The following is a 13,655-nucleotide window of genomic DNA, read 5'->3' on the forward strand; positions in this document are numbered from 1 at the left end:
CTGTCAACCAAATGTGTCTTTTTAGCCTTGCCACTTCTTCTGACTCTACATTTGTTTGAATGATGCTAAGCACTTTGAGCATCAATGATGACAGGTCCTATAGAACATCCATGAACTTAGCCAAGCATGTATCCAGGGCATCTACCACTTCTACTATGGTAGCCCCGTGGAATAGCCAAGGGTAGCGTGAAAGAAGACCCTGAGTGGAAAATTCTTTTGACACGATTTAGCTTTGCCACCCAAAATACATTCTTAAATTGGAAGTGGAATGGTGGATGACAGGAAGCTGTAGATTTAACCAGAATTCTTCTTTACGGAAAGGAACAGATGCCAAACCCGTGGTGCCCAAGGATTTACATATTCTCACTGCAGCCACCTCTGGGAAGAGGCAAGACAATAGACATATGATGAAAATATTTGAGGATGCACTTTTTGAAAGCTGTGGACCAAGTAGTCAGACAGTATTCTGTCTGTTTAATATAGTACTCATGATCAATTTCCATCTGGAAAGCATCACTTGCCAACTGGATCAATGCTTGAATGGCAATACATTTTATCCAGCTAACACCTGCTAATAGTTATGTAGCTGTAACAGTTACGATTTGCAGAGATTCACATTGAGTGGATGCATTTCCTCGTTGAAAGGCACCAGAAGTGACCCTCCGTGACAGGGGAACTTACTGGAAATGTGAGAAAGGCTGTCTGTTGCATTCTCCCCATTTTCAAAGACACCATTGTCCTAATCACCCCAAATCTTATGGGCTGGTGAAGAAGACTAATGGAATTATAGACACTCCACGGACAAAGCTCACATTCTCTGTGGAACTAGGCTGCGAAAGTTTCTCTTGGTGTTTGATGCACTGGAGAGCTACTGCTTCCACTTATGAATGATCTCCTTATGAAATGATAAGGGCTTGGCCAAGGCACTTCAGCAGTTACTGCAGAAGCAATCTCAACCAGAGCTGGTTTATTGAAGTCTCCAGAACATGCTACTGTTATTTTTTTAAAACATTTTATGAGGGACTCATACAACTCTTATCACAATCCATACATACATCAATTGTGTAAAGCACATCTGTACATTCTTTGCCCTCATCATTTTCACAGCATTTGTTCTCCACTTAAGCCCTTTGCAGCAGGTCCTCTTTTTCCCCCTCCTTCCCCGCTGCCCTCTCCCTCATGAGCCCTTGATAATTTATAAATTATTATTTCATCATATCTTGCCCTGTTCGGCATCTCCCTTCACCCCCTTCTCTGTTGTCCATCCCCAGGGAGGAGGTCACATGTAGATCCTTGTAATCAGTTTCCTCTTTCCAACCCACTCACCCTCTACCCTCCCAGTATCGCCCCTCACACCCCTGGTCCTGAAGGTATCATCCGCCCTGGATTTCCTGTGCCTCCAGCTCCTATCTGCACCAGTGTACATCCTCTTCTCTATCCAGACTTGCAAGGTAGAATTAAGATCATGGTAGTTGGGGGCGGTGGGGACAAGGAGGAAGTGTTTAGGAACTGGAGGAAAGCTGTATTCTTCATTGGTGCTACACCACACCATGACTGACTCATCTCCTCCCTTAGACCATGGTACCGTTCTTAAGAAGGCCTTAAAACACACACATGAGAAAGTCTGCCGCCTCTCTAGTTTCACTGGAGGATCTGGAAAAGGCGTCAACCCAAGGAGTCCCTTGAATCTAAATGGAAGGGAATTTACTGCTGTTGTATGCCACTTCTTGTGTTGCCAAGTTACAGGGAGCCCAGGTTTGTGTTTGTTTATCCCAAGTGAAGAAAACCCCAATTCCTGAACATACTCTCTGGCTTCATGAAGGACCGAAATGAAATTTCAGACATTGTCAGGAAGAGATGCAGATGATAGATGGATAGATTGTTTTCTCAGCATCTCTGTCCTGATCGGAAACTGCCTGTGCGATCTATAATAAGATTTGGACCTTTTTGCTCTCTGCTTTAGTTACAGGAATTTCTATATTTTATCAGCTACATCTTGGAAATACAATTTTTAAAATGAGAGCTTACTCTAATTTTTTTTCTAGTCACTGGAATAATAATGGTCAATTGTGGGTATTTCGGTGCTTTTAAACTATTGTCTCTCACGCCATCCTAGATCATCATAGACATTTTTGCTAAATTTGAATTTATGTTTTGTATGGACATTTTCGGATAGTAGTCTCTTCTATTGTTTTGATTGTCTTTAGAATAGCTTTTACTCTGTAAAATTAAGCTTTTGCATGATAAGGAAATTATAGAAGTACCAGGCATTTGTTTTCTGATTAACAGGGACAGACCAGGTGCCTCTGAGGGACTGAATAAAGTTATGAAGTGAGGGCTTTGTGAGAATTGGGTTGGAAAACACCTTCACCTTGCAGCCAGGCCTTCGTGCAGATCCTGAAGGAGGACTGTCCGCAGAGATAATCCCGAAACATTCCCAGACACGCTGTTCCAGAGCGCAACCCAGATAGAATGGACAGAAATGTTTCCAGAGGCTCAAGGACGGACTACGTAAGGAACCAGAAAGCTGCCTGAGCCTCGGCAGAGGGTCAACCCTCTCCCATTGGAAAGTGCCCCACAAGAATATAGACAATGTCCCCTCTCACCCCTTGAGGGGACCCTCTCAGAGTGAAGTGTATCTTATCTATGCTTAAGGTGGTCCCTTCTCACCTCGACAGAGGGACCCACTGTGTTCCATTGGAAGGGACTCTGTGCTTTAGTCGAACTGTAGCTTAACTCTGCTGCTGTGTGCTGCGCATGCGCGCCGTATCTCTGAACACTTCCAAGCCAGACAGGTTTGGAGCATGCTAGTACCCCCTGGGGGACAGCCCAGGAACTGAACTTCACATGGAAGGTGCTGTTGTATTCTTTCTATGTGGGCAATCACTCCATGTACTTACATGTGATCTTTTCTGTAACTATTACATTTAGAGGTTAGTTGTAGTTCCTGTGATATGCCTGTGGTTCGAATCCACGTTTCCTCTTTTGTTTGTTGATGTTTTCGCTTTCTTTGCAATTGTTTCCATTTTTAAAATATTTTATTGATTTCTTGCTACGAATGCCAGTCATATATTAATTTAGTAAGAGACATAAGTTTTGAAATAACATTATTATATTTTTGCTATGAATATATTTAATGAATATTTTAATGATATTTACCCTTTGCTGTGACCATCTTGGCCACGTTATGCCCTTCACCATGGAAATTAATTTTGTTAGCGTTATCATTTGTATGGTAGGGCCCTTGTCTATTTCTTTTGGGGTGTGTTTCTTCACTACCAAGTTCTCCTTATGTGTTCTGATTGTACTTCTGCTCATCACAACTCCTGTCAAATCCGAGAGTGAAAATTCATGTACTAGATTAGTTTAGGCAGGTGCGGGGCCCATGAACCTGTCAGAGATGCCTGACTCCTCAGGCGGTCGGTCCATCATCCCTCTGACTTGGTAGTGCTCTCCATCATGAATTACTTCTGTGGAGCACCTGTGGTGCTTAACCAGCCCATTTGTTTCATAATGGCATTCTAGGTAACACTGTACCTCCTTGATTGATCGGGGTCATGATAAGCACCCCTTTTCATTTTAACTCAGATCAAGATTGAAGCTCTGCATAACTGTAGCTGGATCAGAACCATCCTGTGCATGAACCATGCCTGTGATTACAGAACTCGATCCAATGAACTTGCCTGCGTTTACCCCCTGATACGGCTAATAAAACCATTCCTAACCAGAACTGATTTAAATGAACTGTCCCCTCTTCGAAAGCACTTTTTCATCTTTTAAGATTGGCAGCAGTTTGCGATTTTTTTTAGCAATTCCTGAACACAAACTTAGCTTAAACAAGACATTCTATCCATCCTATTTCCTACCAATTACAATGAAAAGAGAATGCCTTATGCTCCTTTGGTGTAACTCATTGGTGAGGAAAATGAGAATTCCATACCCCCAAAACAATCCTTTTGCCAATCCTGGTCCTTACTTGGGGGCACCACCTTGACTGAGTGGATGGCCCGCAATGGGACAATGTGCTGGGAGTGAAATCCGAGTCCATATCTACTCACGGGGAAGTCACTCAGTGGACCAACTGGCGAGGTTCAGAATCATTGGAGGGAAAGAAGGAGAAGTTCAACTATCACTCCATCAAGGGACACCCAGAGAAATGCTTCTCGTGTGTGAGTTTTTGTATGTTGGCAGCGAGTTGCTGATTGAGGGCACGCCATTGTAAACCTCTCTGCCACCGTGGAACAAAGAGCTAATGATGCGGCCAGTGCCAGGGCTGCCCGACACTTGTTAACACAGTGGCTATTGACAATAGGATCGTTTTAGACTTCCTTCTGCCCAGCAAGGAAATATCTGCGTCAGCAGAAATGCCTCTTGTGGCATTTTCGTGGAGGTTGGACAGAGCATATGGGGAAGGGAAAATAAAAAGACAAAAATCACATGGCTTCACATACCTGCCTACCCAATGGAGCAGGTGCCTGGATTCGGTCAATTGTATTCTCTGGTCTCTTGGCTTTGAATATCAATAGTCATTATCATTGTCACTGCCCAATGTTGTCTGAAAGTAGCCACTAATGGCTGGAACCAAGGAAACAACTGGATGAAAACGCTTGGACTACTGCCTGTGGAGGCAACGGTCATCTCTAATGAGCTGGAAGCTTCTGAGTATGACTCAGCCATTTATTCAGGTCACAGGCAATTGTGAACTACTAAGTATCCTAAGCACGGTAAGACTTTCGGAGTAGTCTGGTGAGAGAAGGAAACCAAAGTTGCCCAACCATCGGAAACGATGTCAGTCAGTCCTTTGTGGGAGATAAGAGACCAGATTGCCCTGAAGATGCCAATGTGCCTGTAGCAAAGTGGAAATTAGATGCCTGCTAATTCAAACAGCCACCAGGCAGCATAACCAATGCCTGGCAAGGTAAATGAAGCCCATGCAGAAAAACGGCTCCTTATGCTGATCAGAGGATGCTGAAGAAAATTTCTACTCATGAGGAAAGACTTGTAAAGGAGGACTAACTTTATGAAGCTGCAGCCCTGCTCCATCCTCACAATTAGTCCTATTCCTGAACCCACCGAAGCCACTGTGTCAATCTATCTCCTTGAGGGCCTCCCTCCTTTTCGTTGCCCCCCCCCCCACTTTACCAAACATGATGTCCTTATCCAGGGACTGGTCTCTCCTGACAACATGTTCCGAGTAGGTAAGACAACGTGTCACCATCCTTGCCTCTAAGGAGCAATCTGGCCTTACTTCTTCCCAAACAGATGCGTTTGCTCTTCTAGCAGCCCGTTGTGCTTTCAGTGTTTCTCCAGCGCCACACTTCAAGCACCTCTGTTCTTCTTTGATCTTCCTTATTCAGTGTCCAACTTTCACACGCATCTGAGGCTATTGAAAATGCCATGGATGGGGCAGCTGCACCTTAGTCCTCAAAGTAACATCCCTGATTTTCAATACTCTAAGGCGGCCGTACCTCAGATTTATCGACTGCAACTCCTCTTTTGAGCTCTTGACCGTGCTTCCATGAGCACTGATCCAAGCAAGACAAAATCCTTGATAACTTCAACTTTTTCTCCACTTCTCAGGGTGTTACCTATTGGCCAGTTGTGAGGATTTGGTCTTCTTTACCTTGAGTCCGAATCCACGCTGACGGCTGCAACCCTTGCTCTTTACCAGCAGGTGGTTCAATTCCTCTTCACTGTGAGCAAGCCGAGTTGTTTCATCTGCACATTGGAGGTTGCTAAGCCTTCTTTCAATCTTGATGCCACAATCTTCTTCATATAACCCAAGTTCTCGATTATTTGCTCTGCATGCAGATTGAGTGAGTATGGTGAGAGGATGCAGTCCCAATCACTCCATTCCTGAGTTTAAGCCATGCGCTGTTCTCTTGACCCAGGTACAAGTCTCAGAGGAGCACGATCAAGCGGTCTGGAATTCCCCTTCTTCTCAAGGCCATCCATAGTTTATTATCCACATAGTCAAATGCCTTCGTATAGTCAATAAAACAGAAGTAAACATCTTTCTGGTATTTTCTACTTTGAGCCAAGGTCCATTTATGATATCCCTTTTTCTGTGTCCTCTTCTGAATGCAGCCTGAAGCTCTGGCAGCTCCCTGTCCATGTACTACTGCAACCGTTGTTGAATGATCATAAGTAAAATTTTACTTGCATGTGATATCAGTGATGTTTTTTTCTATAATCTGTGCGTTCATTGGGTCACATTTCTTTTTGAATGGATACAAATATGGATCTATTCCAGGCAGGTCTTCCACATTTCTTGGCAAAGACAAATGAGTGCTGTCTGTGCTTCATCAGCCTGTTGAAACATTCCCATTGGTCTTCCATCAATTCCTGGAGCCTTGTTTTTGGCTAATGCCTTCAGCACAGCTTGGGCTTCTTCCGTCAGCACCATTGGTTCTTGCTCATATGCTACCCCCTGAAATGGTGGGATGTCAACTAGTTCTTTCTGGTATAGGGACTCTGTATTCTTTCCATTTTCTTTTGATGCTTTCTGCATCATTCAATACTTTGTCCACAGAATGCCAATGCACCCACTCTCATGAGGGAAACACAGAGGATATGGATGCTAAAGCAAAGTGTGGTGAAGAAACGAGATGGTACTGGCTATCAGAAAGAATGATGTCTGAGTCTGAAAGGCTGGTTTTCAAACAAGCAGCCATATAAATGGGGTGTCAATGAAGCCCATATGGAAGAAACACACCGACATCCATGAACCAAGGGTTGTAAAGATATAATCCAAGTTGGAAGGAGGGCATCACATCAGAACTTAAATTTGAGATGCTGGTGTGCAGAAGGCTAGGGATGACAATGGAACCCCAAAATCCATTTGCAGCATCTACACAGGGCATGAGCCCCATGTGATTTCCCTCTGACCTTTATAGAGGGATGGGAATAACCTGGGGATCAGACAGAGTATTGTAGAAATGACTGGAGTAAATTAAAATGATACATCTGACTTGAGTGGTTTAAACCTCGTCATCGGATCAGCCTTTTGATATTCCTTGGGGTGGATCCGATTTTTAATATTTTTCTGTGTTTTTCATCTTGGGAGTTCCTTCTGTTGAAGTTTGTGATGTTTGGCATCCTTCTTGACTCTGTGCTGTGTATTTTTCTATGTTTTTTGGTAAAAGGAACCCAGGATGGATGACTCTATAGGGACTATAACTAGAGTAAGTGTTTCTGGCGGGTGTGACAGGGGAGGTGGCACTTAATGGGGAGCTGATATCAAGGAGTATAAGAAGGGGAAAATGTTTTGAAACAGATTATGGTAGGTGATTGTACAAGCCAGCTTGATCTGATTGAACTACGGAATGGTATGATGGCTGGATTAGGTTCCAATAACGTGGTTTGAAAGAAAGAAAGAAAGAAAGAGAACCCCTGTTTTGACTAAGTACAGTAATCAAACCCCTTGTTTCTTTATCTCTCTCTCTCTCTCTCTCTCTCTCTCTCTCTCCCTCTCTTCCCTTTTTATAGAAATGACTTTAGTTTGACTTTGTAGCACAGTTTTTGCTTTTGGCTTTAATATTCTTTATCGTACTCCAAACAATATTTTCAGTCTTGGAAATCCACAGGGGGCAAGAATCTCTGTTCCTATAGGGTCATTCCCATGAGTAGGAATAGACTTTATGGCTGTGGATTTGGTCTAACGATTTCTAGGCCACCTGGTGTCAGAGACAACGAAGTGGCTCCAAGGAAGAAAGACCTGGCGATCAGCCAAGAAAACCCCGTGGAGCACCTCTGCTCTGCACCTGTGGGGTCGCCACGCGTCGGAGTGGACTTGGTGGCTACTAACCACAAGAACAAGGCCTTGGAAATCTAGGAAGGGCAGATGAGACACACGGAAGCAAGCACAACGCAGGGAAGATAGATGGACTTGGTCATCGCCAAGAGCCTCAGGGACAGTCGCTGAATGAAGCCATAACCCTTCCTCAAACTCAACCGAGGGAGCCTTTGAGCCTTCTCAACTGTAAGAAAAGAGATTTCTTTCTTTAAAACCACCCACTCTGTTTTTTTCTGTGGGAATAGCAAGCATTTGCTAATACAGACAGTGGTTCACAGAAACAGAAAGCGCCTGTGCTGTTTTAAACTTAAAAAATCAAAACGCAGAAAGTCACCATTTTAAGAGAAAAGGGCATACACACAGTGGGGCCGCCAAATGAGAAAAATCTTCATTTGTGTCCCCTTAATGATCCCAGTCGGCCATAGGCCTCTCAGGAACAGGTTTCCAGGCTGCCCACCTGCTGGAGTTTACCCTGCCCACTCCCCTGTTGTTGTGAAGGAAATAGCGCTGGACTTTGATTCAGCAGAACTGAGTTCTAGACTGGGCTCTGCTGGTTGCCGGCTGTGTGTCCTTGTATACCTCGCATGCCCTCTCTGAACCCTCTGTGTTCCTCAGTGAAATGAAACAATGGAGTGATCTCCCCAGAGAGTTCCTTCTTCAGTAGTCAATGTTGTCTGAGCCTTCAGTTTGCGCCAAGCATGGCGGTGGCACCCAGGACCCACAAGACAGCCAAGGTCTTATCAACATGGTGTGCATCAGCTGATGGCGCAGGCCAGGAGGTAATAGCCAAGTCACACGGTGGCAGAAATGAATGAAATTATAGAGTGAGGCAGAGGAGGTGGGGGCGGAGGGGCTCTTCTAGACAGGGTGGTCAGGAAGGCCTCCTGAGGTGGTCACATTTGAGCTGACACCTGCATGACAGAGAGGAGGGGCCTGCATCAGGAGCTCCCCAGGCCTTATCAAGAGAGTAAAGACGCAGCTCACGGCAGGACAGTCAAATGGGGTAAGAGATGTTCCCCTTCTTGCTTCCTTCCTCCAGCAGGACCACAGAGGTAGGTGCTAGAGAGAAAGCCGAAACGGGTCCCTGGTGGTGAAGAAATCTGTCTCCCCCTCAGGTGTAAGCAATGTCTGTTTCATCACCATTCTCAAGGATGTGCAACGTTACACACCATGAACCCACACAGAGTGCTGCCCACGGCCCAGGCTGCCACGCCTTGGCAGATGTCACAGCGGTGCACAGCTTTAGAAACATGACCCCTGAAGTAGTCTGGGTACTTTAGAGAAACAAATCCACAGAAACTCATATGTATGAGAGAGTTTTGTATAAAGGGTAAGTGCACATCAAGAAAACATCCCGACCCAGTGCTCCCCAAGCCCACAAGTTCATCATTAACCCATTAACCCATATATCCAACACCAATCCACAAAGTCCTCCTCCATCTCACAAAACACACGCAATGATGCTGACTGCAGGAGGAAAGCCAAGTCAGTGAATGTGTAAGCATCTCAGCGCTGGCAGGGGTCTCCACGCGGCTGCTCCAGCACCCAGGGCTGCATCGGGGTAGGTCCATGTGGCTTCTTCTCAGGGATGTCTTGCAGAAAGTGAGCCTTGCCAGCTAAAGCAGGGAACTGACTAAGGCAGCTGCACCCTGGTCTGACCATCAGAAAGCAAGAGAACTAGAAAGGTGAGGCTCACTGAGCCATTTATCTCTCTGCCCTTCAATTAACCCCCACATGTGTTTATTGGCCAGGTTGGCACACTAAACTAACTACTTCACCCCCCAACCAAACCCACTCCCCCCAAAAGTCCAGAAGATCCACAGTTGTTGTCCTTAACTTCCCCTGGGTGCGATGTATCAGGTGGATCCTGATCTGAGAAATTGGCTCACCAACTTGTAGCCTTCTTTGGTCGGCCACAGGACGGTGGCTCTCCATGGTGAGGTCAGCACGGCCATGTTGGCCGTGTTGGCGGAGGGAGGAAGAGGCTGTTTCCCCGCTCACACCCAAGGGACAGAGAGCCTCGTAGATAAGCGCATTCAAAGACATCAAATAACAGATTGCATCGGGCAAGTCTGCCCCACACGACTTCTTGGAAGCGGTAAGGAGCAAAGATGTCCCTTTGAGGACTAAAGTGCACTTGACCTGAGCCGTGACATTTTTGCAGTCACTTCACATGCATGTGGAAGCTGACGAATGAAGACGAAGGCTGGAAAAGAATGGGTCCCCTGGAAGACGTGGGTTGAAATGGAGATCGAGAAGACTGCGCAGGCGCAGCAGAACAAAGAAGGCCGCCTGGGAGAACGTACAGCTAGAATGCTCCTTGGAACGGAAGCTAGAAAAACTTCGTCTCACCCACTTTGGACAAATCATCAGGAGGGGTCACTTTCTGGAGAAGGGCACCATCCTTAGTCCAGTAGCTGCTGCTGTCAGGTGCCCTCGAGTCAGTTTCTACCCAGAGCCACCCTCTGTCAGCCTCAGAATGGTTCCTAGGCCAGTGCTCATTGGGGCAGCACTGTGTTGATTCATCTCACTGGGGGGCGTCCGGGTTGCTGCTGCCCCTCTCCTTTACTAAGCAGGGTGTCCTTCTCCAGGGACTGATGGCTCCTGACAGTATGTCCACAGTATGTAAGACAAAGGCTTGCCATCCTTGCCTCTAAGGAACACCCTGGTTGTACTTTCTCGACAGAAAATGCCTGTTCTTTGATCAGTCCGTGGTGTTTTCAGTATTTTTCTCCAGCACCACATACACATGCATCAATTCTTCTTTATTCAATGTCCAACTTTTGTATGCATATGAATCAATGGAAAATACCATGGTTTGGGTTAGGCACACCTTAGTCCTCAAAGTAACATTCTTGCTTTTCAATACTCGAAAGAGATCTTGTGTGGCAGATTTATCTAGTGCAACACACCCTTTAAACTCATGACTGCTGCTTCCATGAGCACTGATTGTGGATCCAAGCAAGACAAAATCCTTGCCAACGGCAGCCTTTTCTCCACTGATCATGATGCTGCTTGTCTAATGTCTAATTGTGAGGATTTTGGATTTCCTTACCTTGAGTCATCATCCACACTGAAGGCTGCCATCCTTGATCTTCACCAGCTAGTGCCCCAAGTCCTCCTCCCTTTCAGCAAGCACGGCCGTGTCATTTGCTTATCACGGGTTAACGAGCCTTCTTCCAATCCTGATGCCAAGTTCTTCTTCATATAAGCTAGCTTCTCTGATACAGATCAGAGAAGCTCAGCACATAGATCGAACAAGTATGCTTTGGAGGATGCAACCTTGACACACACCTTTCCTGATTTTGAACCATGCAGTATTTATTTTGTTTGTTCAACTGTCTTTTGATCCATGCACATGTTCCAGAAGAACACAGTGAAGTGTTTGGGAATGCCCATCTTTCTCAAGTTATTCATAGTTTGCTATGATTCACACAGATGAGTGCCTTGGCATAGTCAATCAAAACACAAGTACACATCTTTCTGGTGTTCTCTGCTTTGGGCCACATCCCTCTGACATCAGCAATGACATCCCTTGTTCTGTGTCCTCTTCTGAATCTGGCCCGAACCTCTGGACTCTCCCTGTCAATATCACTGCAACTCTTGTCGATGATCTTCAGCAAAATTTTACTCGCAAGTGTTATCAGTGATACTGTTCTCCACTTAGAAGAGCATGTGACAAAGAGGACGTCTTTCCATGTGATGAGCCAGCATAGTAGCGGCAACAATGGGCTCAAGCAAAATAATTGTGAGGATGGGTAAGGATGGGGCAGTATTTCATCTCATTGTAGGTAGGTCACTATGAGTTGAAGCCAACTGCATAGCATTCAGCAACAGGGATATATATATACACACACACACATACAATACTATATGCATACGCAATACAGCTATATAACTATCTATGTTCTGAAAAGGCAGAGCCTTGAGAGTCCTATGGAAAAGACCCTACTCTGTAACCTTGCACTTGCCCAGAGTCATGATCCACTTCGCTGGTAACTAACGACTGGAGCAGCACCACCGACCACTTACAAGGGGCTTCAAAGGTTTGTGGAAAATTCCATTATTGTGGAATTCCATTTTTTTCCACAAGCATTTTGAAACCACATTATATCTCTTTATTTCATGTAAGTGAGATCATACCGTATATTTACTCTTTTGTGACACACACACACACACACACACACACACACACACACACACACACGCATTGACTCATGACTCATGAAAACATTGCCATTCAGTTGACTCTGACTCGGAGCGGCCCTGTCAAGTCGAACTGTCCCTGTGGGTTTCTGAGGCTGTCCATCTTTCTGAGAGTGGAAAGCCTCGTCTTTCTCCCCCAGAGCCACAGGTGGGCTCCCACTGCTGATCTTGCAGGTAGGAGCCTCACTCATAATCCAGCACACCACCGGGACTTCCAAGACTGCACATTTTGAACAGGGAGCAGACTGCCTCGTTTTTGTCCCGTGGAGGACATGGTGGGTGTGAGCCATTGACCTTACAGTTAAGCAGCCAAGGCTTTCCTTGGACATTTCTACCAATTCGCTATCTTGCTGTCTGTATGCATAGAGTACGTTGACTCGCTCATGTGTTGATGAGTGTTTCGGTTCTTCTCTCTTTGGGCTGTTGTGAAAAGTGCTGCAGACTTCTGTTTGCATTCCCTGCTTGCCCTTCTTCTGCATGTTGACCTGCGATGGGGATCGGTGGGTCAGGCGGGAGTTCTATGTGTAGCCTTTGGCTATGTTCTCTTTCAGTCCTTACCACAATCTGTGGGTAGGTGTGTCCGTGCCTTAGGGCTACCATAACAAATGGGCACACCTCACGTGGCTCAAAAATGACAGGAAGGTGGTATCTGACACATGTGGAGACTAGAAGATGCAATTCAGGTGTCAGTGGGGTCACGTTCTTTCAGGACTCTCCAGGGCAAGATCCTTGTGGTGCCTCCAGGCATTGCTCGGCTCGCAGTTGCAGCATGGCCCCCACCGCTGCCTCTGCCTTCTGTCTGTTCGTCTCGCTGCTTCTTCTGCTCTTTCGTAGGGACGCCCGTCAGATTGACTGAGGGCTCGCCCTCCTCTCGCATGATCTTAATCTCCCATCTTCAAAGTGAAGTTACCATCTTCCAAGACTATTTCCAAAGGAGACACTGGAGGGAACAGCTTCAGCATCTCTTTGTGTGGGACACAATTCAATCCATAACCCCGGATGTTACTGAATCGTCCACTTGCAGATAGAAAGCAGTGCCAGGTTAGTGATTAAGGATGAATCATGTGACACAGCGCTTAAATGCTTTTCGGTCTTGGATTCCTCATTTTAAAAACACACACACACACACACACACACACACACACACGGACATGAGGTAGGCTCAGTGACTAACGTTAGCAGTCGCTGGTGGTGGCCTCCATCCCTGAGAGGTACACAGTGAATCTGCAATAAGATGCGACCCTTTGGCTACTTTATCTAGAGTCTCTGAGCACTCTACCTGGTCGACCCAGCCCTGGATCTGTGCCCACCCCCTGTCCCTGATGTAATCTTCCTCAGTGGAGGGGTGAACATTCAAGGAGGTTACATACCCTACTGAGGGCTCCTGAATCCTTCTGAAGAGCAGATGCCGAATCGGGGGTCATGTGGGACTGGAGCGAGCACTGTGAGGGAGGAGAGAATTTCGTGGTCTCCTTAACATCATGCCAACCTCAGGAAGATGCCTTTTTCCCACGCTTTCCTAGCTGCGCTGGGAAACCTTACTTCCAACTCTGCTGATTTTGAGACCTCCCCACAGGACAATTCTGAACAAGACCATGGGAGGCACATAGGAGGCTCGCCTCATTTGGAGGAATGGTGGCAGGTTCTTTCTGTA

Source organism: Tenrec ecaudatus, chromosome 1 (assembly GCF_050624435.1).
Source record: "Tenrec ecaudatus isolate mTenEca1 chromosome 1, mTenEca1.hap1, whole genome shotgun sequence".
In the NCBI taxonomy this organism is placed as follows: domain Eukaryota; kingdom Metazoa; phylum Chordata; class Mammalia; order Afrosoricida; family Tenrecidae; genus Tenrec; species Tenrec ecaudatus.